Source organism: Lipophrys pholis (assembly GCF_963383615.2).
Source record: "Lipophrys pholis genome assembly, chromosome: 15".
NCBI lineage: Eukaryota > Metazoa > Chordata > Actinopteri > Blenniiformes > Blenniidae > Lipophrys > Lipophrys pholis.
The window spans coordinates 11,771,718-11,788,037 of record NC_137642.1 but is presented as its reverse complement, the minus strand read 5'-3'; the positions used below and the strand labels follow the sequence as shown (position 1 = coordinate 11,788,037).

General features: G+C 42.6%; 1 protein-coding gene across 2 annotated transcripts in view; it reads right to left on the bottom strand.

Annotated features, from left to right (window-relative positions):
- lzts2a (leucine zipper, putative tumor suppressor 2a) overlaps positions 1 to 16,320 on the bottom strand; it is a 40,584-nt gene that overhangs the window by 10,208 nt on the left and 14,056 nt on the right. Inside the window, exon 2 of one of the 2 annotated variants that reach the window (XM_080481345.1) lies at positions 10,849 to 10,963. The gene's annotated coding sequence lies outside the window, so the exon portion shown is untranslated. Of the gene's footprint in view, positions 1 to 7,113; positions 7,425 to 10,848; positions 10,964 to 16,320 lie in introns of those variants that run through there. The other variant, XM_080481346.1, reaches the window with a different exon arrangement.

Sequence of the window (16,320 nt, the reverse complement as noted above, 5' to 3'; positions counted from 1 at the left end):
TCAAGTGCCTGAAATCATTCTGATAGTCTTTCATGAGGTGTTTTTGTCAGTGAGGCATTTGATTCGATGCTCCAAAATAAACTCCAATAGTATCTCAGCCAGCTATTACAGGGTCAACCCAGGGGCACGTTCTACCACATCCTGACACTCAAAAACTATTAAATGATGCCAAATCACTTTAAGGCAGCCTCACTGCTTCCAACATGGACTGGAAGTACACCGAGTGCTTGTGAGGGTTTACTCTTCATGTGGCACCGACCGGCCCACCATGAGTGAGAGCAGGACGGACAGAAGAAAGAGGTTCCCAGGTAGCTCTCTAACAAGATCCAGAAGTGGGTTCTGTGACGGGGACATAATCCCGTTATGATAAGTCTGTTATAGCGCCACTGCTGCCCAGGAAAGGAAGCCCATTATTCCGCAACAGCAGTCGCTTGCAGTCACACGAAACCTCTGAGCTGCTCAGACTCGACTGGGGTTGGGACGGAGTCAGAAAAGTGAAGATAAGGAGGAAAAAATTAAAGGGGGTCAGAGGCGAGAACACAATGGCAGGCTGGTTGGGGGTCCCAGATGGGGTTTTAGGGGATTTTGCAATAACAGGCAATCCAAAATAAGCCCTGAGCTCTTTGGAATACCAGACACTGAGAATCTTGTTAGGTCGTTATTAAGCAAGCAAAGAGACACAGTGGGTTTGAGCTTTCAATCTTTTAGACCATCTCTTCCACTGCTGAGTAATCAACACTTATACCAGCCTTAAGGATTTGTCCTTCCTCCATTTTCTTGTAACAAATTATGGATATCTACTTTATCTACTTTAAACATGAACAATGAACTAACTAGAAAAGTGTGTGTCCATTAGTTGTGTGTCCATGAAGATAAAAACAATGAATGAAAGGTTTTGTTTTGCTTTAAATCATTTTAATTAGTATTATTAACCAACAAAAACAAAACCATCTTGCACAACATTTGTTTTAAATTAGGGGCCTATCCTCTCATCCGGGGTTCCCAACCTGGGTGAGAAACTAAATGGGAATGAGACTTTGTCTGATCTGAGGTCATCAAATTTTGATTTTCACATCTATCAACTCAAGACAACATTTAAACCAGTTAAAGTGAAAGCAGTTGAATCTGTAGTTTATCACTGGACATTGTTGCTGTTGTTAAATTTAATCCATTCCAGGAAAGAAAATATTGATCACTGCAGCTTTAATTACTGATCAAACTGACGTCTCCCTGACAAAATAGGCCTATTTACAGTCTCGCTTCGTTCCACTTTCATCCTCTCTCCATTTCCTGCTGATTTTCATCCGTATAGTCACTTCCTTGTTTCCTTTGCTGGATTATTTATCTCCTGTCATCCTTTCTTCTCCACCACTCCCTTAACTTCCATGCTGCTCCCTGCACACTGGTCTATACGGTTAGATCTTCATCCTCCCATTCCTTAACAGCACCACCACAGCGTGACTAACCGAACCCGAAGCAAGTATGAAGGTGAGAGCAACAGGTGGAAAGAATAACATTGTCAGTTCAAAGTCAGCACCGTGCGGACGAGGGCAAAAGTATCAGTATGCCGGCAGTAATAACAACCATTCAAGGAAAATGCCCCAGTATAACGTTTCCTCGGCTTTGATGGGTGGCCACTGCACAGGACAGTTTCATGGAAACACTAGTCACTGATAATATTCAAATAGTTTGAGCCTTCAAAGTAAAGTCAATCATTGAGATACTGTGATAAGGAGTTAAAAGCAGAAATCTGTCACTTTGGTGTACAAAACATGGGTGGCCTTGATAAATCCTGAGATCAGTGATCCTGGTGGATGAGGAAAGATATTAGGAGGCTACAGGTGAGTCATAATAATCCTCGATGGCTGCTGATGAAGGAAAAATCCACAAGAACGGGCAAGGCTGCAGCACACGGGCACGCACACGCACGCACACACAATACCTCAGCAAGGCAATCAATCCACGCCTAATCTCCTCCACCATTTATTTGTCATGCGTCTATTCACCGAAACGCAACAATAAAACCAAGAAAATGGTATTGTGATGAAGTCAGCCGACTCCACTGTTAAGTGAGAGGAGTCGTTTAATGTTTAGCCAGGAGACCTGCGGTTATATCATGCCTCCATTCCAACACAATGACTGTGTGTCTGACTGGTGGCTCACTGTCACCTTCCCCCACATGGCCCAGTGTGTGTGTGTGTGTGTGGGTTTGAGACGACTGAATGCAAACTTTCTCAGCCTCCCGCCCCAGTGCCAAATCTCTTTTCACTCAAGTCACAGAGATATTGTCCGTCTTTGGCCGTGTAACATGGTTGACATTGTAACTTTGAACAAAAGTTCTCCCTGCTAAGCTGTGACTCCATTAAAGCGTGTTTTCTTTGGTGAAACAAATTGGAGAAATTCTAGAAAAAAACAACAAAAAAGTGAGTTTGTGGAGAAGTAATTGGCAATAGGTCCTTCTTTAGTCCCGCTTTTTTCCCCTTCTACTTCTTTTACAATCAACTTGTTGCTGCTGCAGACTTCACCCTCCGCCTCTGTTTAGAAATGTTTCCATGGCAGCAGAGGCCCACTTTTTTAATGCGGGGGGTGGGGGGGGGGGGGGGGGGGGGGGGGTGGTGATAAGAACACAGGAAGGAGTGGGAGGGAAGGGAGAGAAAGAGGGAGTGAATGGGTGAATGAGTGAGTTTGTGAGGGTGTTGCTTGTGTGTGTGGCAGTCTGACAGCGGACAGGTTGGCTCTTTAGCTTCTCAAAGCATCTGGCCTTAATTCGGACGGTGAAGAGTGGACAAACCAAAGCCCAGACTATCTCACTAATTTTCCACATGCATGCACACAGTTACACACACACACACTTTGAAAAATTGTTCTTTGGACCTGACAATGATTAATTTAAGTTATAATAAGTTCAGTTATATTTTCTATCTTGCCTCGGTCTCAGGATCTGCTCTACAGTTGATTTTCACTTTAATTTTCCCAGAATTATGATACAAATATAATTTATTTAAGTAGAAAAACCACAAGAAGCACCTGCCTCTACATTGATCACTGTGGCCGATTCTTTTGTGATTCCATTCACAAATAATCCACTGGGAGAGCTGAAAGGAGCCCAATCTTGCACAGCCTTCATGCTCATATTGCGGCATCTCCTTGCATGTCCTCCACTTATTGTAAGTTCACGCGTGCGTTTGTTGGTCACATCATTTCTACAATGCAAAAACACCATAAACATTTTTTTGTCATAGGGAGCCAATGTGATGCTAACATATTGGATGTTAGTGCACAAGAGGATTTAAATAGTTCTGAAGAAAATAAATACAAATTAAGACAGCCTTGTTTTATTTTTATGAAATCGATCAAAAAACAAAAAAAAACTAATGCCTGAAAAAAATTATGTCAGCTTTGTGTCAAGTTTAAAAATAAGGGGAAACATGCAGCCTGGCGGTATGGAATGATAATCAGCTCCACAGAGAGGACAAACCTCCCCATGATGTCTAAACATAAGCAGCTCTACAAGATGTTTCTCTGATGAAAACTGCCTGAAATAGGTCGACTATGATAATGAGACATGCATCTGACCCAGGATTCATCAGCAGCTCTCTTGTGTTTCAGTTTCCCACACTACCTTGCTATTGCAACACATTTCAACTGATCAAAACTGACTGACGAGCCAGCGCGCAGCCTTTAACAGTCAGCTGGAAACACTGGAATAAATGGAGCTAACAGCTTGTGGAAGGAAAAAAAAAAAAGAAAAGAAAGGAGGATGGCTGACATTTCTGTTCCGCTACCAATGTTGGATTTTCCAGGAGGTTTTCCAGCCAGTGAAAGTTATTCAGCGGTGGTCAGTGGTCAAACCCGCAGACACTGGAAATACCAAGAATGCCGATGGAAGAGACACAGGGATTAGTTTGGCCAGTGGGCTACCGTTCGTTAGGATCGATGACCAGCAGACTTTCACACACTTATGGCCAGCTGTACTTTCTTATCATAGCATGTTTGGGGCTTTAGCATGGCGTTTACTGGAGTTTAATCCGGCTATAATGACTTTTCATTGTCCCACCAGCAGCAAGAAGAGTTAAGTTTTCCCTCCTAAACCCTCCCTTCCTTCCCCCCCTGCTGCTCTGGCTGTATGAACAGTGGAGGACCATTGTTTCAGTTCAACAGAGGGCAGAGAGCAGAGAGAAAGGGCCTGTTATCTCACCCTGAAAGCAACCACATTTTGACTGACAACGTGACCCCATAAAGTGAGGCAGCTCCAAGGAGAGGCAGCGACTGGGCAACTTCCGTTTTTTACTCATCAGGAAAAAGTCCATCGTGTCAAAAAGCTTCAAATCACTGATCACAGCTTAGGCAAACTATGAAAACACACACTGATACATAAACACACACATAGAGTGAGTGCTGCGGAATACAGCGAGGCAAATGACTTCCACAGCAGCTATTACATAAGCAGCAACGCTTGAGTTTCAACTGTGCCAGCCTCAATGTATAATTCACTTCCACTCATCTGAGAAAATATCTGACACGGCAAAGAAGCACATGTGCAGACGTATTCAAGACATACTGTCCATGCCACTGTTAACTTGAGAAAGATGGGAGAGGGGAGGACAGACCGGCGTGGAAAATACTCATTCAGCAAACTGAAGAGAAGCCAGGCTGACTTATAATCTCTTGCTGTCTCTCTGTCTCTTCTGTTTCTCTCTCTTTCTCTCTCTCTTTCACTCTCTTGCAGACTGTGTCCCTCCTTGTTCATCAACTAGAGGCTTTACATAAACACCTGGATTGAGATTTAGCTCGCTGGAGAAAAAATAAGCTGAGGATACAGGATGTCTAGAGTGGAGTTTGGATGGCATTTAATTTAGTCAGAGTCTGTTCAAATCCTTTATTCAATCTTTTTGGTTAATTCACTTTTCATTCCAGTCAACACACTGTTCCTGCACCCCAGAGACTCTGCTGTGGTGGATAGGCTTTGGAATTGAGCTATATATCTCGTCTGGATTGAACCCTCCACAGCAGATGTAAAAATACATTGAAAATGGTGTTTATTCTTGTGTCATTCACTGAATAGCAGTAAAAAATATGCTGTATCTCCAGGCACAATGCATGACTCTACAACGGAATGCACAATGCATCTCTCGCACATCCGAAATCTCAGTTGATCATCTAATCCCAATATTGATGTTTTGAACCCCAAACTCTCCTTCACTATTTGCTCAAAGTTGCTCCCAATGAAAGTCGAGCACCTTGCCTGGCGGCCATCGCCACCAGTGTGCAGGCATGTGTGTGACTGTGTGAACGAACAAGGGAATGTGACTATGATGAAGTGGAGGTTGACCACTGGTGCTACAGGCTCCAGGTCCCGCCCAAACACCTGCCTGACCCAATCAAGAGTGACTCCCTCATTTGGAACAGTTGTCAATCACAACACAGCATATTCAAGTCAACCTTGAAGTCAATCTGTTTAAAAGCTTTTAGGGAAGTCAAAAAATATATCGCCCCCAAAAAACACAATGACATTAACAAATCAAAATATTTGAGGTGTATATTGCAATTTCTTAGTCCCATCGGCTAACATGGAGGAGCCTCATAATGCTGTTTTGTTTTTTTAAATCCATGAGATATTAGTCATGCTTTACATCTACTTGAATCGCCAGTTTTTCTTTCCTCTGCAGGTGCCTTTAGTATTGAAAAACCAGACAACACAATTATTCATGATCAATTCATTGAAATGAGGGCAAGAAGAAAAATTAAAGCAAATTCCTGAACCACGTAGAAAAGGAGAAACCTATAAAAGTCCACAGGAGTGACTTGTCTCTCATTAAGTACACAAAAGACATGACTCAACATGACTGGGTAGGGTTACGTATCCAACCTGCGACATGTTTACTTCATTTGTTTTTATTTAGGACCGATGAGTTAACCCATTCTCTCTTGTTTCTGCCTCCACTCCCCTTCACTTAACCCCCTCAACTATTGCACAAATATGGACATTTACGTCTCTCTTTCTAGACTTTGCCAGCATTTAAACTGGGCAATCCCAGTTTGAACTCAACTTAAAGCTCAACATGACACAGTCAAAACCGACAGCTACTACAAAGACTTGAGTGAATGAGTGGCCTCTCAAAATGCTGTCTATAAACATATCTGCTGACACACCACTCTTGGGCCAAAACAAACTTGATGAGAAACTACAATATGTGGCCTGAGGCTCACCAGGAGTCTTATAATTATGCGCGTAGGGAAGACATAAGAGGAACAGCGGCAGGCTCTGTGTCCCAAAAGTGCTTTGTCATCAAAAGATACACAAAGAGTCCCTTCAAAGTCTTTGGGATAAAAAAACCCAAAACAAAACATGTTTTGTGAGGGTCACACTTCTGAGATGCAGCCTAATTGTGTGCCTTGGTAGAAGTGTATGTGCTGCACTTTCTTATCTTCACGGTGAGTGTGTGTTCAGACAGATTGAATAACACCCTCCTCCTCCTCCTCCTTCCTCCTGCAGGCCAACTGTCCAGAGGGTGGAACAGCTTTTCCAAAAGGCTGAAATTTCAAATCAATACCCCCGACAGTCTGTAATGAGCAGATTACTCTGGGTCAGGATTAGAAAACCTGGGCTCAGACACCAACAGAAACTCATCATCCCACCTCAACCAATCCAAGCCACCGGGTGTTTGTCCAACCCTCCACAGTCATTTAGAGGAGCTACTCGTAACAACTTTAAGGAAACTAAGTTTTAAGCCAGTTGACTCTGAATCATCTAATTGCTTTGCATCTTCCACAGAATTGTGAATCATGAATTTACAAGTCAAAAGTAACTCTTTCCTCGACAACTTTCCAGTCCTGCTGAAATCAGTGTTTCTGCGTCAATAAGCAACTTTAGTCTCTTTCCATTACATCTTCTGTTAGGATTATTTATTTCCCCAACTGACAAGCTCCTTAGTGGCTTCAAATTGACTCAAGGTATTTGAGAATGCAAAGTTATTCCTCAAGCGAATCTGTATTCATGTGAAACTGGAGCAGAAAGCAGGCTAAAAGAAAAGCTTGAGTTGGGAGAATATCAGCCTCACTTATGCAAACACATGCAACAACACACACTCTTCCCCCTCCCTCCACACTCACCCCATTGAGAGCCCTGCATCGTTGTCTCCACTTGTCCCTCTGAAAAATTGAATTAAAAAATGAAAAAAAGGAATCCCTCCGGTCTCTCTTGGATCAGATTCTCCTCGACTCTCCTGCCGTCTACCTCCTCCCTGCACCTCTCCAGCTTCCTGCCGTTGCCTGCGCACCTCTCCGGGACTTCATATCCTGGCACGAGGACTTTCAAATGGAAGCCCCCTTTATTTTTCCGTCCTGTCCTGTCCTCCTCCTTCTCCTCTATCCTCTCACTTCACTCCACTGTTCCTCTTCTCAGCTTTCCTTCCCTGCTGCCTGCCTTAGCACCGCCTCCCCCCCCTCCTTCCCCTCATTCCTCCCGCCTCTCTCCCACTTTTTGTCTGCCAGCCCCTCTGCCTCGAGTTTCCCTCTTTTCACACACACACACACACACACACACACACACACACACACACACACACACACACACACACACACACACACACACACACACACACACACACACACACACACACACACACACACACACACACACACACACTCCTCCCCTTTCTCTTTTTAACGTGACATTTTCACACACACTCCACGCATCAACAGAATCCTGCGACACAATGAACATTTTGCATTTTCAATTTCATCTGAGGACTTCGGTTCAGTGGGTGGGTGCAGAAGCACAATGGACCACAGGCGTAACAGAAACACCTCTCTCACCCCCTCCTTTGGTTTTCAACATCTACCCTTTGGCTAAACAACAATGCAGTTACACCCAAGTGTGTAAATACCAAAACAAGAGCAAGTACAGCGAGAGCTGCAGCAGCAACACACAGAGAGCAAGGGAGGGAGGGAGCCAATTGACTGAGAAGAGTTCAATTACATAACAAGTTTCTTTACATCTTTCTACACTGCTCATGCTGTCACACACACTGAAGATGGATAGGTAATGAGATGAAGGGAGGACATCAGTGGAAATTCATATCTCACAGGACCAGAGCCTGTTTTCTGAGTAATGCGTTTGAAGTGACATTGAGATGAAGGCTTGTGAGGTGAAACAGGAATATTAAAACTACACAAAGGCTGCCATTAGAGAGTTTATTGCCACCAATGAATCTATTTCTTATTCTAATGATGCAGATGGTAATTTATTTTGTGTGGCTTTTATCAAGGTTTCAGCTTGTTCAGATGATGTCACGTCTGCTTGTGACCTCTCTACACTTTGATTGATAACATGCTGCATTTTGGCTGTAAGAAATGATTTGAACAGGACAACATTTGAATCATTATTTATTCGCAAACTGTTTGAGCACTCATTCATTTACAGATCACACACTGCTCTGTTGTGCAGTGCACAGCACTAATCACTCTTGGTTTATTGTTGTGTGCTGCCATGGAAAAGCCAGTAGGAGGACTGAGTAATGCTGAGTGTGTGCGTCCTCGCACTCACTCTTTACTGGAACTTCCCTCTGAGTCCCACGGTGGTACAACAAGAGAGAGGAGAGAGTTCACTTCTGCTCTCTGACTTGGCACTTTACTGCCATTAACACACTCAGCTCACCTCTCCTGGCTGAGAACATAACACCAGAAAGCTTTTGAGTTTTTTTAAATTTTATTTTTATGTCCGACGCCGTGTGTGTGTATATATTCTAAACCTTCATGAGTCAGCATGGGTCAGGATAAAAATGAAATTTGCAGAAGGTATATTTATCATCTAAATCACTTCAGTCATTAACAAAATAATAATTAACATCAAATTGCTTTTTTTTTGCCATTGAAAAATCAAACTCAATGTGATGTTTTCATAACTCAAGATCCAAATCCGTCCTTCTTCTGTATCGCTTTATTCAACAGGGTTATGGGGCCAATCCCAGCTGACTACAGGTGAAGCCCGAGCACACACGCTCAACAAGCCATCAGTCCATCACAGCTCAAACACCGAGAGACAGAAAGTCACACACACTCACACAGACACCTACGGGCAATTTTGGTGTCACTACTTAACCTCGAATAAATGTTTTTTTTGACTGTGGGAGGAAAATCAATTTACCTGGAAAAAACCCAGAAAGCCCCCCCCCCCCCCCCCGGGCTTGAATCAGGGATAATCTCACTGTGAGGCAAAAATACTAAACCACTACACCAGAGGGGAGCAAGTGTAGGCGGCCAGCATGAGATAAACTAAAGTGTCTGTTCCCTTTATTTACTGTTTTGTGGCACCACTTCTCAGGAAAAAATGCAATCAGCCTGGTGACCATGACAGATGTTGAAATAGTTTTTTTAATTAAAGGTAGCAGATCAGTTTTTATCTCTCATTGATTTGTGGCTGAATGGATGGATGGATGGATAGATAGATTAAAAAAAACAACCCATGGTGTTCACTGTGTTGTCAACCGTGTACATTGTACGTTGCTATTTCAATGGCTGAGGGAGGGAAGTGTCCATGAGCACAACGCTTCTCTAGCAGCTGAACTTAGCAGAAACCTACCAATGTTTTTTCTGTGAAATATGACTTAGTGGTCATATATCTGGACTTGTGAACTCATCTAGACTAGAATTATTCCAACATCAGGAGTTAGTTAAACGGGAATCACAGTGCTGACTTCAAATCCAAGCAACAATCTGCAAGATGCCACGGCAGCGCTCTGCAGAGATCACAGCGGTGACATATCATGCTGATGTTTAACTTAAAATTTTATGATAATTAAGTTATTATTCACTTGTTTTGGTTCCTTGCTTCCTTTCTGTATTTGTCAGATTGTGAAACAGTTTACCTTGACTTGCTGTGTTGCTGAAATGTGCTATAAGAATAAAATCACCCATGCTGAAACTTCTGAGTGCTTTCATCATAATAACCAAGTCGCTTTGCATCACATCTTAATATTTCACTCACTGGAAGTCTGGAACCACATTCATGCAGCTTTGAGTTAGAAGTTGAATCTTGCATCAACCACCAACCCATTTCCTTCTTGTTTGTGTTTTGGAAGTGACCTTCCTACAGCTCATGAAGGAAGGGGACAGCTGGTTTGGGACCGGCCAAAACATACTGGAGGAAATGCGGAGCTGAGAGTAGACAGCAGATCTGTAATGGATACGGTGGAAAGAGGAGAGGAAGACAGCTGCTGCTGTGTTGACCACACACTATTATCACTCCACATCTTACAAACACTGCCCCTTTACTGCCAGACCTTGAGCTGACGTAAATGAGTGTCGGTTAAAAACACACAGAAATAAATGGTGTTGCAAAATTACATGACTGATATTACCTTGACGAGGAAATTGTGCACACTGAGCTTCACTGCCTTATGTGAAACACCCAGCTGCCGTATGGACCAACATGGGCTCAGTCGCAAATTTCTGACCCCCTGACCTCTCATCTGCTCCCACTGCGTCGCCCTCTCCCACTGCTATCCATCTCCAAACCTAATCTCTAAGCAGACACTTCAAAGAGGCCAAGACCCCTATTTCCATAAATGTGTGCGCATGTCTTTGTGGCTTATTGACCCTAGCAGGTTGTTCTAAATTGAGCCTTCACCAAGTCCTTCCACTGATCAGTGACGCTGGCATCCCAAAAGACAGAACGCAAAAAGAATGAAGTCTGAAGGAGGCCCGAATGAGAGAAGGAACAAGAGGAGGAGTGCCGGACGCTTGAGTCAGCAAAAACTGAAGGTCAACGCCATCAGAGGTGGGTTTTGTCTGCAGAGGGCTTTTTGTTTCTTGTTGTTGTTGTTGTTGTTTATTGTGGCCATTTACCTTAGTGTGCCGCCCGGTGCGCTCCTCCTGGAGGTCTGGGGGAGACAGGAAAGTGAAAGAGAGGTCTCATCCCAGGAAGTCACTTCTCTCCGGACCTCTTCCTCTGCACTTCAGCCTGAGGAGGAACAAACACACAGCACTAATATTAACCTGTGCTGACCACTACTTGCATCATTTACAGCGTATCAAACCAACTGCAAAAGCTTGGTTGTGTACATCTGGCATTCAGCGATCACTGCTGGGATGTTGACGTACACACTGCAAGGCCAGCAAAGCACAAACATCCCAGACGGACGCAGAACAAAATATCCTTGTACAAGCAGAGGCGAAGTGAAAGCAAATTAAACAGTGTGGCGACCCCGAAACAACTTCAACATTGAGTTTTGACAGGAAACATCCATTCATCCCATCTTCTATGCAGCTTTATCCAACTTAGGCCCATTAAGCAACGGAGCCGATCTCACCTGACTATTAGCAAAGGCCGGGTACACCCTGGATGCTCGCCAATCCCTCAAACACAGACAGACAGATGAACATACACACTCTCATTCTTATCTAGTGACAAGAGTCTTGAACTGTGGGAATGAACTGGAGCACCTGTAGAAAGTACAGACAAACAGTGACAACATACGATCTCTCCACAGAAAGACAAGAGTGCTAACAAATACCTCATGGTGGAGCTTGACATAAAACATAAATATAATAAAATGACAAAAAGAAAGAAGAAAATGCCCTTTAAAACAAAATGTGAAGCCTGTGATTAATTGATTTTACTAGTCGATCCAATATCCTGTATCAGACGAAGTTGTACCTTCCTGATTTAGTGGGCATCACAAGTTGATCAAAAACACAATATTGATGAATGCCTTTATGTCTTTGGTCATGCTATCCACATCCCTACTGATTTTCTTACTTCAAATAATAGGTGAATATCTTATGTTACACAGTACAGACGGCAAGGCTACAATATTTGACCAATTTAAGTTGAAAAGTTTGGCTCCATCAGTTCTGCCACCCCCTGGTGTCCAGCAGCAGGAAACAAGAGCTCGTCTCTTCAGCTCAGTTCACTTTATTCTGCATTGTGGACGATTTTTATCTTTCTTAGCCAAAAGTCTTAAATCATCCCGCTGCTTTTCCATTTGTACTTTGTTAATGTTTTGGTCTCATTCTTTCTTTGTCTCGTTCTCCACACAGTTAGCCAGTGAGGTAATTAGTTAACGTTTTACCATCTGATAAGCGATACGATACTATTGATTTTCTCCCTCTGTGTCCTGGTGCAGGGGTCAGTGCTGCCAGGCCCAGCTATAGAGCTCCTTTCAAGAGCTGCAAACTGATGCTGACTGGACTCTTTCGTAGCTATTGTCACAAGCAGACAGACAGAAAAAAAAAAAGAGTGGAAAGTCACATATTTTCAAGACAAAACGGGTCATCTGAAGGCTGATGTTGTGGTTTAGCGGCACAAGAAACCAGCAATTTTTGCCAAACGTTACATTTCACACTTAAATACCAGGAATTATTTTCTGAATGTTTATGAAATTATGTGAGAATATCAAGATTGAGAAATATCAGACACAATTCAGGAAAATACATGACACATTACAAAGAAATGGCAACAATAAAATTCTATTTTTATTTGTTGGAAAACATGATGCAGCAGAAAATTTGTGATCTAAATTAATATAATCCATTTCATTCTAAACAGTGAACCAAATATAACACAACTATTACCACTCGGCTTTTCTTATAGATTTGATTCAGCTGCAGATCAAGAAATCATCAAACCATGTGTCAACAGTAAAACTGACCAATTCATGAATGGATTTCAATGAAATGTGGAAGTCTGTTTGGTTTTAGTCCGAGGCTGATTAAATAAAGTGACCGTCAGAATCTGGGATTTCTACCATTACATGATTAGTACGTTTTTGCCATTGGACGTCTGATTTGATGCACATGAGCCATAGTTGTTTGTGCAAATACCAAAAAGTGTAGAAAGGGCGCAAGTTGTGAGAGCTCAGAGAGGTATTTGTTCTAAAAGGGGGAGGACGAGGGAGTAAAGGGCTTCCCAAAGGGGTTCAGGGGTTCAGGGGTCAGGTTGGAGGTCAAATTGATGAGATGACTTTAAGGAGCAGGTGTCTTTATTTTGGTTTTATTTTCTTTCTGCATTTATCAACACACATGAGAGTGATCCTCAAACGCTGCCAGTGTGCCGAAAGAACGTACATAGATGCTGTAACGTACAAATGAAGGCACATGTTTGGCACATGCACACCGTAGAGCTGGCCGGAGCCCGTGTGCCCTTTAATTTTCATAAAACCCATTACAAAGTCATAAATCCTGACCTGTGATGCTGTAATGATCTCTGGAGCACTTGGAGCTCCTGAACACAGTCACACATGCATCAAACCTCACGCCTGTGCACTCTCTCTAATCAGGAGATGAGATCTCCTCTCGCATGATGGGTTGATGTGAAGCAACGGGAGCAGATTAGATAGAGATTATTAATCCTCTAGATCACTGCCAGCTAGATTACACCGCAATAGCAGCATATGTCCATAGCGCGGGGACGACACTTAACGTCAGGGCAATGACGCTGTGATTCAGGGGTTCACTCTCACAGGGTGCCGCAGCATTAACTTTAGCTGAGGGCGTTATTAAGGTTATGCAGCATGCCGGCGTGACTGTCTATAGGCTCACTTTGTTAATCACAATTCCTCTAACGTTGAAGCTATTGGGTTACTCCAGGTGCCCACCGCACTCTCCTTATTTCTGCCACGACAGTACACTTTGTACTGATGAGGGGGTTGTACATGAGGATGAAGGAGAAAGCACGAGCCGTCACACAAACAAGGCGAGTCTGCACCAAGGTGACTCCGTCAGAGTAAAACCAGAGAGAACTGAGTGAATAAAAACACCTTTCAGACATAAGGATTCTGGCCATGGGAGACGCAGCTCAGGTGCATATAGGTGCCAATGGCTGCAACACCTTGCAGATGAATTCATTTAAAAAAAAAAAAAAAAAAAGGCCCAACTCTATGTATGTGGAAACTTAACATATCTCTCTATAAGGTGAAAAATCTGCAGACATTTTCTGACCTCACATCATAAGTAGATCATGGAATTCTTTATCCTCAGACGCACCTGATAAATAATGGAGCACACATGTCAAGGCACCGTTTGTACACCAGAATAGAATCAACGGGAACTGTAAAACACTTCCCAGGAATAGAGCAGTCAGGTAATGCAATTTCTATGTATCTCTCTTTCCGTTTCCACTGTCATTAGCCCGACACTGGTATTGTACTCAGTGCGCCGGGCACTTTGGTGGCGGCTGCTGCTGTCGTTTTTCCAAGAAAGTGGAAAGCTGCTTTGTTGCAATAATATGCCCTGTGTGATGCTTGGCCCATTTTCCAGCCTGCTTTCATTGTGTAAGCACACATACATAAAACATGATTTGCTGCTTCAATTTCTGACTTTTATTCAGCTGGGATTTGGTGGCAGACAACATCAGAGCTATGAAAAGCAGAGCGTAGCAGCCACGAAACGCAGCTCTCCCTCTAAACCTTATGAGCGAGGGAGGAAAAGAAAGAGAAAAGAGGAGTTGGCTGTGTTACAGAGAACATGGTTTAATCACTGACCTCTAGACTTACAACTGAAGACAAATGGCCATGAGTAATGAGGGCCATTCATCTTATACGTTAAGAAAAAAAACAAAAAAACAATGGGTACTCTGTTTGCCCGAGCTGCTCTGATAGATCTGTCTGTTGTATATATTAAACTCAAATCGTGTTAGTTTGCTCTTCCTTTCTGATCCAAAAGCTGAGGTCAGACTGGGTGTACGTCCCACGGTCTTCACTAGAGGGCAGCCTGTCGAAGTATGCAAACTGCCTCATCCCAAACAGTCACACAACTGACACTCATGGAAAGGCTGTTTTTTGTTAAAGACAGTCAAAGGAATATGAGCGCTGCACATTTTTCAATACGTTCTGCACAAAACTGAACCTTAGTAATGTAATTCAATCCTAAATACATAAAACCTCATTAGATAATCAAAGCCAGATTTAAAAATGCTGCAATAGAATTGAAAGGTTTGCTTTTGAAATATGGAATGAGATTTAAACAATCCTTCCTTTCGATCAAAATACTATTAAATGATGCTCTCGTTTAAAAAGTGTATTGTTGTCGAAGTGAAGTGAGTTCATGTGCAACTTGAAAGGGAGAAGCAGTCATAGAGAGACACATTTAAATATACAATAGGGCTTAATAGATGTAAAAGCCAGCTTGTAAACTTTTAAAGGGAGTGTGAAAAACAATTTTCAAAACTATATATAAACATAAAATGTTAAACTGACATGTTCAGACAGTCAGGATCTTGAATGGGGAGAGTTTCTTGACCACACACATTCTAACACACTCACCACTCAATGCCCCTTGATTGTAAACACTACACCCTGAACTCCAGGCACAAAGAATCATCACATCTACCAAGTGATTCCTGACCGAAGCTGATAATATCCACTACAGATAAATGATAGATGGTCACAGCTAACACACACATGCAGTATGATTCTGCTGCTGCATCTATTCTGTGAAAGTCATTTAACTACATATAGGTTAGTAATTTGGTTTTGTTGTCTATCTATATGTCTCTAGTAATTAACAAGGAAGGTGTATAATATGGAGCGAAAATGGAATTCTTAGATTTCAGACATTTGCTTTGATGGTCAGTTTGTCCACTGAGCCATGCATTGTGCAGCCACACTTCATTGTAAAATCCCACCTTTTTTTATTGAGTGTCTCCAATGTTACCACCTCTCAATTGTCTTTACCATTTACCTTTTTTGATTGGTATTTATGTAAACGCAAACACTCCGGCAATTGGTGCAGCTTTTGGACAAGGAGGTGTGAACTTTAAACTGCATAATGTAAAAGGTATGGAATTTCTATTTTGGTCAGCGTTAACTGGTGTGAAATCACCTTCCAGACACCTCAAATGTGACCACAAACCACAACTATGGGTTGACTTTTTGTAAAGGTCACAAGCCAGAAAGTTTCAAAACAAGTGGCTCGATCAATACTTCAGAATGTCATCGCTTGAATTTCCATGTGAAATCTCAATAAACAGTGGAAAGAGTGGAAGTATAAATATTGAAGTGATTTGCAAATTCACAGCACAAAAAGACTCAAAATGTTTTTAATCTTTATAAGATAAATGAAACTATTATTTCCACAGTTGAAAGAGAATTACCTTATCAGGTAAAGAATTCGCCTCTCTGTGACGTGAAGCAGCTAACTGATGGATTCCTGCCCAAACACTTTTTTCTCTTCCACCCTGAAGCTTTTTCTTTAAGATCACAAGTTTTCATCCTCGGCAGGCAGATTACATGCTATGACAACAGATTGGGGGATGGCAGCAGCAGTGGATAAAGTCTATCTCTGAAACCAATCTGAGGAGCAGCAGCTGATGCTCAGCCT